Below are 13,677 nucleotides of genomic sequence, written 5' to 3'. Positions count from 1 at the left end.
AAATCATTTTACAAATGAAAGAAAGAAGAGGAATCACATAACATTTAACAAGCCAATAGTAGGCTAGAAGGAAGAGTATTTACCACCAAGTTTACCTCCTAACAAATGCTAGAAATTGAGCTATTCCGATGAATATATTGACACTTTAATTAAACTTGTAAATTACCCCGCGATGCAAGCAGTAATTTTTTTTTTTATATTTGGATAATAAAATTAAAGATTAAATTATAAACAAATCTAATATTTGAAAGCGTACATTTATTTGATTATAAGATTAGTGTGAAAGTCACTACAAGAAATTTCACATTTAGTGATAACAGAAGTCACCAAAACTATCGATTTTGGTCACTATTGATATTAGTGACCAATTTTTGAAGTCATCACCTGTCGTTACTATATCTTCCGTCACTATTGTAGCAGTGACGACTTTTGAAAAGTTGTCACAATTACTAAAACTTTTGTGACAATATTTACGTACACAAAAAGTAGCATTTGAGTGATATCAATAGTCGTCACAATAAATGTACATTTGGTGACGAAATATGTTATTACAAAAAAAAAAAGTGATTTAGTGACAACGAAAATAAGTTGAAATAGTGTCACTACTGTCAATCTTAATGTTTTTATAAGTTACAATTACTTGGTCACATTTTTTTTTTTCAAATAATACTAGCCAAATACACACAATATAAAATTATTTATATATAGGGTCACACTCCTGTGCGAATAAACGCCCAGGAGAGAAATGCGAATGCATGCCAGCCATCCACGTGTCGAGATCAACGAATCAGATGTAATTTAAAAAAAACGACGCGGTGGCATTTTTGTAAATAATTTAAACTTTAGTGCAAGTAAATGTGTTATAAGTGTAAGTAGCTGGTGCATCTTTGCAAGTAAAGAGTGCAAGTAAAATCACTTACTAGTGCACCTATTTTCACTTACAAGTGCAAGTAACTTTACCTTATTAACATTCGTGCACTTAGTTATATCACCAGGTGCACTTAGTATTGATGCTCAGTGTAAATTTTACTTGCACTTATTGTACATTTTACATGCACTTATAATACATTTTTCTTGCATGTAATTTTGTCTTGTTAACATTCATTGATCGGATGCACCTACTTTCACCAACAAGTGCATGCAATGTCTGTACTTTCACCTACAAGTGCATGTAAATATATGTAATACTTAAGTTATAAAAGTATAATTTCGCAACGTTACTATAATTACTTAATAATTATTATGGTAATTAAGGAATTTATTGCATAGATATTAGTATAATTGACTAATAATTATTGTGAAAATTAAGTTAATTACAATTAAACATGTGTCGTTAAATTTTTCATAATTATAATTAATTTTTTGATTTTTTGATAATATATATATATATATATATATATATATATATATATATATATATATATATATATATATATATATATATAGAATCGCACTCTGGTGCGAATGCTTCGCCCAGGCGCGAAATAGGAATGAATTCTGTTCGTCCACGTGTCCAGATCTAATGGATGAGAAACACTGATTTTTTAAAAAAATACGGTGGCATTTTAGTAAATAATTGAACATCGAAATGCAAGTAAAATGTATTACAAGTGCATGTAAAATGTATTATAGGTGCAAGTAAAAATTTACATAGAGCATCAATACTTAGTTGCACCTATAGTTCTAAGTAGTTGCACCTATAGTTCTGCACACATAGTTATAAGTAGTTGCCCCTAGGTGTATGAATGTTTGCGAGTGGTTTTCAGGGGTATTACTACCCGCTGAACTCAGATCAATGAATGTTAACAAGGAGAAATTACATGCACTTATAGGTGAAAGTACGTGCACCTATAGTTATAAGTAGTTGCACCTATAGTTATAAATAGTTGCACAAATAGTTATAAGCACACCCAGGTGCATGAATGTTTGCGGAAAGTGAATGCTAACAAGGCAAAATTACATGCACTGATAGGTGAAAGTAGGTGCACCTATAGTTATAAGTAGTTGCACCAATAGTTATAAATAGTTGCACATATAGTTATAAGCACACCCAGGTGCATGAATATTTGCGGAAAGTGAATGCTAACAAGGCAAAATTACATGCACTTATAGGTGAAAGTAGGTGCACTTGTAAGTGATTTTACTTGTACTTCGATGTTCAATTATTTACGAAAATGCCACCGTGTTTTTTTAAAGTTATTAGATCTGGACACGTGTCGCGCGCTGATTCGTTCGCATTTCCCTCCTGAGCACTTATTCGCACCTGAGTGCATCCCTATATATATATATATATATATATATATATATATATATATATATATATATATATATATATATATATATATATATATATATATATATATATATATATAGGGTCCGGATCAGGTGAGGACCTAATCTTAGGTGAGGAGGTGAGGACGTGAGGACTAATCTAGACCATTAAACCAGAATGATGTATGGCTGAGAATAAAAGGAACAAATCACACGGATTAAGAAAACAAATCCCTTTAAAATATTAAAATATATAAATTTAAGGTAAATTGGTCTTATTAAAAGATGTGAATTCCTATACAAAATGTTGTGCATTCCTATACTGAGTATTGTGAATCGATATCTTTATTGTTGTGCATTCAAACCCCACCAAAAAAATTCTACAGTGGACATCCCAATGTCCTACGATGCACTGAACTATGTGCTATAATGCACAACTCTCTAGCCTACGGTGCACAACTTACAACACTAGGTTGCACAATCAGCACACACGAATGCACAATTGTACTACCCAGGAATTTGTACATATACACGACCATCCAAATATAGACAATATTATACACAAAAGAACAAGCGAAAAAAAATAAAAAATACTGATTAGTTTGCATGAGCGAACACTCAATCAATGATGAAGAAATCGCGGCTCCAAATTGCAACGATGATGATCCAAGAAAATAGGAAACCAATTTGGCCAAGGAATACACATGTGTTCACACTTTAAAAAAAAATGACACTACTACTCCACTTGAACAAAAAAGTCAATCCATGTCATCTCAGGAACTCAAATCTGGGCCATCCAAATAAAAAACACAAACGCACAAGATTAGTCCTCACGTTCTCACTTAAGGATGAGTCATCATTTGATCCTTTATATATATAGGGGAGGCTTCAAGTGAGAACCATTTGTTAGGTAGGAACATAAGAACTAATCAAAGCCATCCAAAATTTGATAATCAATGGACAAGATCATATTAAAATTTTTTAATTAGCAGAATAACTGTAATTAATTACAGGGTTAATGATACAATCCTCTTCAACATCCACTTAAATAGAAAGATTTCATCCTGATATTTTCCTTGATTTTAGGTGTCCAAACTAAGGAAGTATTGTTTAGAAGTTTGGAATCAATTAGGAGAATACAACTAGATTGCATGCGTAGGTGTCGACGGCAGGGAAAACACAACAAATGCATTCCAACGTTACATCGAAAACATGGACGCCGCCGTCAATGAAGGTAATGTAATTTAATTTTAGCAAATGCAGCCACTAAGTCGACCAACAGCAAATAAACGCCGGCAATAACTATGATCCTCTCTTTCCGGTTGGGTTTGGACTCACCTCTAAAGTATGGCATAAGGCTTATGGGGTTAGAGTTTTAGCATTCATTATGTTGATGTGGAGCTTATTATAGTTAATAATGAGCAGAACAAGTCGTAAAATATGATAATGTAATACATAATGAGCAGAACAATTTTACTTAATAGGTTACGGTGTGCATTTGAGTTAAAGTGTGTGTGCCATAGCGAGGAAAAGTAATGAGTGCATAAAGAGAAATAAAACAGGTTGATGTGATAGACTATGGTGTGCACTTGGATTGTGTTGTGTGTACACTTGGGGCAACGAGTTTGTGCCATGATGCTCAAGAAAACTGATATACGACATACCGTGTGCACTTAGGATATCGAATGTGTGCATGCACCGAAACCAGATTGGCGTTAAAGACTATATTGTGCACTTGGGTTAAATTGTGTGTGCCGTAACGTTAATAATGAGTATGTGGATGAAAAGACGCAAAATAAGTTGGTGTGCACTTAGGTTGATAGATTAGGGTGTGCACTTGGGTTGAACTGTGTGTGCCATAATTTGCAGAATTAGTTCGAGTATGAAAAGACGTTAAACATTTTGGTGCGCACTTGGATTGTGTTATGTGTGCCATAATGTGCAAAACTATTGGAAAAATGAATTCACGAAAACCGGATTGATGTTAAAGACTATGTTGTGCACTTGGGTTAAACTGCGTGTGCCATAACGTAAATAATGACTGTGTGGATGAAAAGGCGTAAAACAAGTTGGTGTGAACTTGGGTTGACTGTGTACACATGGGTTACACTGTGTGTGCCATAATTTGCAGAATTAATTTTTTTTTTTTAAATTGTTTTAAGACTAGATAATTATAAAATATTTAATACTTTAATAGTTAATACTAAAATATTAAATATTAACCTAAAAAACAATTAGAGTTTGAACCATGTCGTACTAATGATGTTGATTGTTAACTATATAATGTTGAGAATATTTATCCATGGTCGGTTGAATATAACATTCATGACAACATGTATGGTCAACTTAACTTGTTGAATGAATCATAATTATGAACACAACAATTCATCACTCTCTTTTAGTTGCAAGCATATTATTATTACTATATTTATTTCTTAAATTTTTACGTATTAAGTAATATTATTTTATAAATAATTTGACTATAAATTATTTAACATTATTAATGTAGTCATAAATTATTTTATCTTATTATAATACAACTAAAGAATAATTACTAATCTTATCTAAGTAAAAAAAAAATGTACTTATTATGTAATTATTACTAATTTCATTACTTTTTTGATTCCTAATAAATAAACATTTATTTTTCATTATTAGTTAACACTGATTACAAATAATTTTTAATTACATTTAACTTTCTAAATTATTATGTAATAATTACTACATACTAATTAACTAACTATTATGCTTTATAAATGATTAAGGAATGAATGAGGTTAACAGCAAGTATACATATATTGATATAGTACTACCTATTTTCCATTATTGTTACAATACTATACATATACACGTATAATAACATCGTTTTTTACCTTTAAAACATTTTTTCCCAAAAAAACTAACATGCATTCTGGAAGTCCATTTTTCTTCATCAAACACGAGTTCCATGATACTCTTTTCCTATCTATGCATACTTTTCAAATGCATCCTATTTTTGTATCCCAGAGAAAAATTACACCCAACCTTGTTTATTATTCCTAAGATTTGTGAACCTTATGTATAATGCTTAAACTTTAACAATGTGAGAATAATTTATGTAATTCTTAATACTTAGTTTTTCTTTTATGATAAAATGTAGGTGTTTTTATAATAAATATATTTTTTTTAATACTACGGACTTTATTACATTGTATTATAATAAATACTTAGATTTTGTGCAACTATACTAATCTAGCTAATTATCTCTCATCTTTTCTTCTACTATAATAAAGTAGAATCTAATAGTTCCGCCTAATTGTTGTTCAGATAAGTAAATCAAAATATAAAATATTATATCTGAATTATTCTCTAATATCACATTTAATAATATATTCAATACATGAAATTTAAATGGAAGATGAGTAGATGACTGTTGAAGACTAAACATTAATTTTGAAATGAATGCTTCTATAAACATAACACTATAAATAAGTCATCACTCTTCACAATTCATGAAACAAGTTCATAGTATACGGAGGAGAAAGACTGAAATGATGGGCGAACTAGGCTGTGGAGGGCAGCAGTGCCTGCCTGTCTAGAGTTGAAAGTTAAAGTGAGAGGAAGCTTAGAATTGAAAACACTAGATTGCACTTTTACAGGGAGCTGTGTTGAATCTGTAAAAGGAGGAAAAATAATGAAGTGTACAATTTTCTGCATTTCAATTGAAAAATTATGAATATATAATTTGTAATCCCCTAAACAATTTGTTATTTATTAATGTAGTTCATTTATTTTAATTTTCATTCTTTTATTTTGTTTCATTAATATTTATATATTTTTCGTTTCTTTAATATTTGTATATTTGTATTATATTGTAATCTTAAAGACCGTGCATCACACACGAACATATATACATTTATGTTTTATTTCTATAACTACTTAAAGTAACCATTTTAAAAAGATTATAATCTTATTTTTTCCCATGCATCGCACAGGTTAATTACTAGTTGTAATAAGTTTTGTTGGAACAACACCGTACAATCTAATGTTGATTTTGTGAGATATATTAGGCTATTGTTATTTGTATTCCTAGTCTACAGGGTTAAGTTACGATAGTTTAGTTGTGTTAGTATATTGTACCTATCCCGTAACAGTTTGAATCTAATTGCAACATTCATCGATTTATGTGTGAGTTATTGTAATAAAATATGCGATATTGGACGATAAGAATAATAATCACACATTTAACAAAAAATATAAAATGCATGAAAGTAAATTAATAGTGATACTTGAATTTGGTTTGTATGTGTAACACGAAGGTCATCACTCTCATTCAGTCATCTGAATTGAGACTCTCATCCCAGAGCGTCGAACAAAAGATCCTTCATTTTGTCTCGAGGATGACTCATAAACACTATTCCCTCGTTTCCCACATCGTCCAAAATTGCCAGAAAGTCAGCATACTTATTCTCTTCCATCATAACCGTACCCCTAGATTTTTACAATAAGCAATTACAGACAACTCATGATTCGTGTTTACATACCCTTGAATGATCTTAACCATAGCCTCCAAGTCCAACTCTACCACAACGTTACGCAACCCCTTCTCTCGCAAGCCGATTACACTCCTTGAGCTCCCAAAGTTCAATAGTGAAATTATTGGTCAATCCAATTTTCATATTGACCTTGTGAACCATCTATGATACCAAGATGGTCGCTAACGAAGCTATGTACCCCTTCCCCACCCACTTGCCAACCCCAAGGTTGCTTTCATCACCTCATCAATATTGATGAGTTTAAACTAGGCCAACCATATATCCCTCCCTTGATGAGGACCAATTAACTCACCTCAAGCTACCACCCTCTGTAATGCCCCTTTTGATAAAGAAATTACCCGCATCTTCCATCAACCATGTAGGCCTCCTCACTATTAACTAAACATTTACTCCGTAATAAAAAGTACCAAAAAAAACTTTTGGGATAGCTAGAAGGGTCACTGCTATGTACACCTTACTAGTTTTATGACCTATAAAATTTTTTGATGAACGACAACAAATAATTAAATGACATCCTTATCTATAAGGATTCATTGGCTTGCCTGGCCTATAACTTTTGTTAGCATGGCCACAATAAACTCCATAATTGCCTAAACATCGTTGCTTATTATTTTAAGATTCATTAATGGAGAAAATAGTAGAGGTTTGGTACATTTGGCTTTGAATATAAAAATCCTTTGTGAGATGAAGTCAAAAACTCTTTTCCACACATTCTTTGCTACATCGTCCTGGGTTTCTATAAGGAAAGGGAACACGATTACCTATTTTCTTTGTACTATTGAAGATTAATGCAAATTTCTTCCCAATGAAATACAAAGCTAGAATAGCTCAGTTGGTTAGAGCGTGTGGCTATTAACCACAAGGTCGGAGGTTCAAGCCCTCTTTCTAGCGGGTTAGTTTAATTAATTTATTAATTAATTCCCTTTGAGGGACGAGAGAAACTACACGGGGTAAATCACAATTCAAACTAAGTCACTCATAGTGACGAGAGAAACTTGTAATTGCGGGTAAACCACATATTAGTCTATACACGGCGTAAACCACCGACTTAAATCAAGAAGGCAAATAGGAGTATAGGACCGGGGTAAACCACATCTTAGTCGGCAAAAGGCAATTAAAAAGTAAAATAGGCCGACCCAAATCAAGAAGGCAAATATGCCGCTCCGCTCTTGAATGCATGTAATATCTTTGTATTAAATAAAACTATGTTTACAACTATGTTATATTTATTCTTCTCCCAATGTTATATTTATTCTTAGTTCTGTTTATACTTGCCCGCACTACAATTGTCAAGACTTGATCATGGTCCTTCCAAAAGGACCGCGACTGGTTAAATTTTGAATGTTGAAGGACCCTGGGTGGTTAACTTGGACTACGGATGATAACAATTTGAAAGTTGAAGAACCATGGGTTGTAATTTGAAAGTTTAGGACTAAACGTGGCAAAACCACTATACTCTGAGGACCCTAGATAGTGTTAACTCTTATATATTTACTAAGGTAAATATTTTGGAAAAAATAATAAATAATTTAAATTTAATTATTATACAAATAAATCCAACTACTCATGTTTATCTTAATTACCATAATAATTATTAGGCAATTATTCTAAAATCTATGTAATTATACTTTTATACCTTAAGTATATTCCATTTCACCATATCGCCTTTACTTTTTTCATCATCTCCATATCTAAATGAATTAACTATAATTATTTTAAAAATAATTCGAAAGAACTATGTTTAATTGTAATTATACTAATATCCGTGTAATTATTAGCTTAATTATACCAAGTGGCTTAATTATATGGGAGGTCTAGGGTTCGAGCCTCGATGCAGCTGTGGATTGTATGTATATATATATATATATATATATATATATATATATATATATATATATATATATATATATATATATATTTGTGTGTGTGTGTGTGTGTGTGTGTGTGTGTGTGTGTATAGGGAAGAGATCAGGTACGAGTGGTGCTTCCCATGCGGTTGTGCGGGTGAACTGACATTAAGCATTACATTGGTGCACTTTAAGTACACAACACACGCACATTAAACATACAAAAAAATACATTCAGAACACAAACTCACGCACCTTAAGTACAAAATTCACGCACATTAAACCACGTACCTTAAGTTTCAACAACTACCCACCATAAGCACGCAAACATTGCACCTTAAGCACAAAAATCACGTACCTTAAGCACAAAAACCACGCATCATAAGTTTCAACAACTACTCAGCTTAAGCACACAAACCACACACTTTAAGTACAAAAACCACGCACTTTAAGCGAAAAAACCACAAACTTTAAGCACCAAAACCATGAACCTTAAATTTGACCTAGATGCAAAAATAACCAAATTGGCACTGTTTTTTTTTTTTTTTTTTTTTTTTTAAATTCTGGTAATCCTGTATGGTTATTTAAGCAAGATCAATGGCTTAAATTTAACCGCACAACCGCACAGGAAACACCCAATCGCATGAGAACTAAATTATATATATATATATATATATATATATATATATATATATATATATATATATTTATTTATTTATTTATTTATTTTTATTTATGCATTATAGCCACACAACATACATATATATGTATTACTTTGTACAGAGTATATAATTTTAGAATAATTATTTTCATGGTATGTCATACTTATGAATTGACATCTCTGGACAGAGACGGAGCCAAGGGGGGGGGGGGGGGGGAGGGGGGTTGGGCAGGGGTGGCAGCTGCCCCCCTCACCCCACCCCCACCCCCACCCCATATATAATATGTGTACGTATATATGTATATATAGTACAAGTTTTAGTATTAGTATAAAAAAATATTAAATGTTAATAAGAAATGTGTTAGATTAGTTGGTAGAGCACATATTTGGTAATAGTAAAGGTTAAATGTTTGAATCTTTTTGCATTAATATAGTTTTACAGTTTTTTTGACTCCTTCCCCTAGTCTTCAACACAGTCACGTTTTTAATAGCTTTTTTAATATTTAGTAAACACACATATATATCATTCTTTTATATTAATAGTGAGATGTGTAATTTATAATGTGTTTTCTATTCAAATTATTATATGAAGATGGATATATATGAGTTATTTATTTAAATATTTTAAAAATTGTTAATATTCTTTTATAAGTTATAAATAGGGTTGGGGATTCCCGGTCCTCGGATAATCCTCGTGCGGATGGGGATGGGGAGGATTTTCGATTTCCCAATGGGATGGGGACGGGGATGGGGAGTGTGGGAGAAAGTTAGCGGAGGGGATCGGGAGTATGCCTCCCGCCCTGTCTCGCCCGTTGACATCCCTAATCGGTGCCAAAGCACCCACGTATTTTTTTTTAACAATTTGGTTTAATTTTTTTTAAAAAATTTTTTAAGACTGTATAATTATAAACTATTTAATACTTTAATAGTTAATACTAAAATATTAAATATTAACCTAAAAAACAATTTGAGTTTGAACAATGTCGTAATAATTACTACATACTAATTAACTAACTATTATGCTTTATAAATAATAAAGGAATGAATGAGGTTAATAGCAAGTATACATATACTACTACCTTTTTTTCCATTATTGTTAAAATACTATACACACACACACGTATAATACCATCGTTTATTACCTTTAAATCATTTTTCCTATATATATATATATATATATATATATATATATATATATATATATATATATATATATATAATCTTAAAAATTAATTGTAATTAAAAAAATCCAACGACAAATAATTCATTAACCCAAAAAAAAAAAAAAATCTTGAGATCTGCATGAAGATACTTACGTTTTGAAGGATGCAACACTAATCCATTGTATTTACTGGATGGTGGAAGAAGGGATTGAGAGAGTCAACAAGATATAATTTCAGAGAGAACGGGAAGAATAGGGAGACAGAGGCGGAGCCAGGATTAAATAATGCGGTGAGCCATGCATATAAACCTGCTGTTAAATTAGTAATTTCATTCTTCCAAAAGGTTGAACCCCATCCCTAAGGGCCCCCCACACCCCAACCTGACAGAGATCCACATAGGCTAGACCTTTACTTACTGCGCACTAGGAGCCCCCCTCACTTTGAGAGGTAGCTCCCACATTGCCGCTGGTGAGACTCGACCTTTACTTACTGCGCACTAGGAGCCCCCCTCACTTTGAGAGGTAGCTCCCACATTGCCGCTGGTGAGACTCGATCCCTGGTCATTCATCCAACTTTTCACCTCTATAACCAGTTGAGCTGCCCATGCGGGTAAACTAGTAATTTCATTTTGTTTAGCATTGCAAATTCTAATCAATTATACTTGTAATTATGAGAGTAGATTGCTGTTAAAACAAATGAAATATTCTAGCTAAAGCTAGAACTCAACAACGTACTTAATTAACAACGGGTAATACTAGAATTTCACAAAACTTGAAGCACAACATTGAGTTCGATTAGCTGGTGATGAAGTATGGATGACACTGGCATTTCGAGAAATAGGAAAATTAATTTGCAGTTGCAAACATTAAAGCTCAGCCGTAAAATCATTGATCACAATTTCAAAAACGATTAAGAACAGAGAAATGAGAGAGAGAGAGTCAGAGAGACGAACCTGGTAAGCCACCGGAGACCGGAGACCGGATTTCTCGCACAGTCGCATGAGTAGTTGATGAAATGTTTTGGAAGCTTACTTTGGAAGCTTTTGGATGGTAGTGCGACCAAAATCTTGTTGAAAGCTTATTCTAGACGCTTTTGGATGGCGCATATACTTTAATTTTGTTGAAATCTTACTCTAGAAGCTTGGCAATTTTTATGTCGTTCTATGTTTATAATTACTGAACTCTATGTTCATAATTATAAAACTCTATGTTCATAACTTTTGAACTACATATTCACAATTATTGAACTCTATATAGACAATTACAGAACTCTATGTTCATAATTATAAAACTCTATGTTCATAATTTTTGAACTTCATATTCACAATTATTGAACTCTGTATTCACAATTATAGAACTCTATGTTCATAATTATAGAACTCTATTGAACTTGTGTTAATTGCAACACCTGACTTTCAAAACTGTTAATTTAGTACCTTGACTATGTAATTTTTATCAATTTTGGTCACTCCGACCAAATTATCGACCAATTGTGACCGGAAAATTTTAAGTCAACATTCAAACTGAATTGGAAGGGTAAATTCGTTTTTTCATGTTAAGAAAATAGGAAAAATATTGAGTTCCACCGTTGACTGTAAATCCGTTGTGAGATCGTCGGCGCGAGAGAATCCCAAGTTTCCGGCTCTCCTCACTGCGCCATTTCTCAGCTGCTCAGCCCTTTAATCAGCTTCTTGAGGACCTCCCCGACCGAAATCTCCGGTGGCCACTGGCAGTCCACGGCGGCCTTCAAGGATTCCGACTCGAACACGAATATAAACACCTTCGTCTTCTTCGTCCCCCTAGCCGAGAGTGAGCGTGTGCCAGGCCTGGTGGGCCAGGATTGTGAAAGTTGTCAGCACGAAAGCAGTGGTGAAAGGGATAGACGGCTTGGCAGCGTTGGAGGGGACAGCAGAAGCGCGAGGAGGTGGAGGAGCTCCAGCAGCCGTGCGCGACGGACGGTGAAGGATTTGACGATGAATTGGTCGCTGAATCTGAGACCCTTTAATTCAGAATTCAACGGTGAAGGATTTGATGATGAATTGAACGCCGAATTGGCCGCAAGAGAACGGGGTAAGTTTATACGCATATGTAAAAAGGAAGCAATGAAGACATTGCACTGCACCCATTTTGAATTTTGAATTTTCAACCAGTGAAGAATCTTTTCCAAGATTGCCATGGCAAAAATCCACCTGTTAGTAGTATTGCATATGGAGAACAACGTTAATCACAACATTAAATATAATTAAGATTATTAATTGATTGGATGGTGTGAGATAGATATGATATGACGAATTTACCCCTTTCAATTCAGTTTAAATATTGACTTATAATTTTCTGGTCACATTTCGTATATTCACAATTATGACAGTTTTGGAACTGAGTCCACCTTGCAAGGTGGACATAGTTCCACAGCATAATTTGCCGAAGCTTGGTGACGGGGCCCAAAAATTACAATATAATATTAATTTAACAGGTGAAAGAAAGCCTAATGATTTATAATGAAAAGTCCAGCGGGGGGGGGGGGGGGGGGGGGCGGGGTGGACAGAGTAACAAAATTATACAAACTAAAGGAAATTTTTGAATCCAAGTCGATAACAAGCTTAAAATAAATGGATATTAATATAAGAACCACTCAACCACCTTGTTTACCAAATCACGATTCACAAAATAAAACCTTAAAATTTTCATATTCTGGGATAATATGCAGAAAAATTAACCGTTATACCTCCGGGAGATGCATCCACATAAACAATCCAAGTTTAGTTTTAGACTCACAAAGAAGTTATACTTCAAAAAATAAGTAAAACACTGATCAGAAAGACGAGCCGAAGCTGGATGCCGCTAGTCGCCTCACCGATATATAGCTAACGGTGGTCTCGCTAAAGCTCATTGCCGTTGTCTCGCCTCGTAGATGGTCGTTGAAGCTTGAAGCCGCATCTTACCTTGCAGATGGATGATAGTGCCGTTGTCTCACCTCATAGATGGTCGTTGAAGCTTGAAGCCGCTGTCTGTCTACGAGGCTCGACGTCACTTCTCGCCTCGCATATGGATGATAGTGGTCTTGCCGACCTCGCGTAGTCAAGGCCAACAGATTTGGAGTGCGCCAATAAGCCCAATAGATTTCGAGTCTATCTCCTTAACCACTCAGACATATTGAAGAGTTGAATCTTTTGTTAAGATCATTCAAAAAGATACATCATG

The 13,677-nt window shown here is 33.5% G+C and overlaps 1 non-coding gene across 1 annotated transcript; it reads left to right on the top strand.

Moving 5' to 3' along the window:
• Nucleotides 1–7,623: 7,623 nt before the first annotated feature.
• TRNAN-AUU lies at nt 7,624–7,697 on the top strand. The gene has a single exon. It is a non-coding gene; the product is annotated as a tRNA-Asn (tRNA).
• Nucleotides 7,698–13,677: the final 5,980 nt, after the last annotated feature.

This window comes from Ipomoea nil, unplaced genomic scaffold (assembly GCF_001879475.1).
Source record: "Ipomoea nil cultivar Tokyo-kokei standard unplaced genomic scaffold, Asagao_1.1 scaffold2441, whole genome shotgun sequence".
NCBI lineage: Eukaryota > Viridiplantae > Streptophyta > Magnoliopsida > Solanales > Convolvulaceae > Ipomoea > Ipomoea nil.
The sequence above is the reverse complement of the archived record's forward strand: the minus strand, read 5'-3'. Positions and strand labels throughout refer to the sequence as shown.